Here is a 1,927-nt window from a genome sequence, read left to right as displayed (position 1 = left end):
CCCACTTCGTAGGTTAAGAAACTGAGGCTCAGGGAGGTTAAGAAATGCAGCCAACGGTTGATACAGCCAAGGTTCAAACTCAGGTGCATGTGGCTCCAGAACTTTTAGCCCTTTGCATATACAAGGCTGCACGGGAGACAATTATGTGGATGGACAAAATAATAAAGCAAAAAAATTCCATTCTAAACTTCCTGACAACCAATTAAAAAAAAAAAAAAAAGCAGCACACATTCCATGATTGCGACTGTGGTTGAAACCATCCTCACCCTTGTGACCTGCTCAGCCTCCTCTTTGGTCCACCTATACCCCGCCACCTGCCCCTCTAATCCTCCACCTCTGAGCCCTGCCGGGGTGGTCTTCCTCCGGTCACACCTGGCCACGCTACCTGCCTGCTTAATCACCCAGTGACTCCCTGTTGTTTTTGGATCAGTGGCTGAACTCCTTCATGTGACAGGCTATGCCTTGGGAGGCCTCGGGCAGGTCTCATCTGCTCTCATGTCCCACCTGTGAATGGGGTAGTCATATTGGATGTTTTCTAAGTGCTCTCTGAGCTCTGACGATTTGTGGTTTCAGACCCCACACGGAATGCGGCTTGTGGCCAGAACGACTCTTGTGTTTCACTTCAAGAGTCGGGCTAGGGATGAGGGTAAGGACCACAACTGATTCACTTACTTTGGCATCTGCTGGTCCTTGCATTTGAAGTAGTTCTGACATGCAAACGACCTACTTCCAGATTCCTGCACATCCCTCAGGACCCCGTGCACGCATCCCCACTTTGGAGAGGCCCTTCGATTGGTCCCAAGTAGGGCTGGTGACTGCCTCCTACTGTTCCCTTCTGAGTTCCCTCTGTTACACCACCTGCTGTGCTGTGCGCCCCGACCCTGTGCTAGATTCTGGGATGTAGGAATGATAATAATAGCCGCAGAGGAAAATCAATCAGACCCCATTAGCATAGCCCTTATTCCGAAATACCAGGCTTTCAAGGCTGTGGAAGAGCCTTCTAACTTAGGGAAGGAAGGTGGATGGAGTGGGAAAGGAACAGCTGCAGGGACAAGGACCTGCGAGGGCCGCCGTGGAACATTCTGTCCTTCGAGGTGTCTTTGAGAGCTAGCTACGTTTACTGAGCGCTTAGCATGCATCAGGCTCTGTTCTAAGCACATTGTGTTATTAACTCGCTTGATCTTTACAATGTCAGGAGAGAGGAGGGAAGAACTATTCTTACCCCATTTTATGGATGAGAAGACTAAGACACAGAATGGTTAATGACTTGCCCAAGGCCACACAGCTAGAACACAGCAGAGCAAGGATTTGAACCCAGATGGTCTTTAGCACTCACATGGCCAGCTCTTTATAGCTTTTAAAGTGTGTGCGCGTCTAGTCTCATAAAATCTCTCAGTGACCTAGCAAGACAAGAATGATCGAAATTCTGAGTCTCGCATCACAGATGAGGACAGGAGGCCCTGAGAGAATGGTGCCATGTCCTAGGCAGGAGGAAGGACTGGAACCCTGGACTCTGACCCCTACATCCTCATGGCCGTTGTCATTGTGGATGAGGGGCCGTGTCGGGTTGTTGATTAAAGCTGAGCTCAGCACCAGAGGCCTCTCAGCCCAGCCCCTGAGACAACCCTGGGACATCCCCTTGCTGGCTTGCTCAGAGACATTTTCCACCACCACAGGTATGACACACTCGATGCTCCCATCACAGTGCCGGGGAGGGGGCATGGTGCTCAGGGCTGTGGGAAAGCAGGGCAGGAAGTGCTGAGTGGGGAGAGAGATGCAGGTGGGGGGAGAGAAGTACCCAGTGTACAATTCCAGGAAGCCAGGACGCAGAGAGGAGGGCGGAGCTGGTGGGAGACACATCATCTTCTATTCCTCCCTGCACCTGGCCTCATGCCAGGCACTGGCTACAGAGAGATGGCTAGCTACT

This window comes from Pteropus vampyrus, unplaced genomic scaffold (assembly GCF_000151845.1).
Source record: "Pteropus vampyrus isolate Shadow unplaced genomic scaffold, Pvam_2.0 Scaffold16, whole genome shotgun sequence".
Taxonomy (NCBI): Eukaryota; Metazoa; Chordata; class Mammalia; order Chiroptera; family Pteropodidae; genus Pteropus; species Pteropus vampyrus.
Note: the sequence above shows the minus strand (reverse complement) of the source record.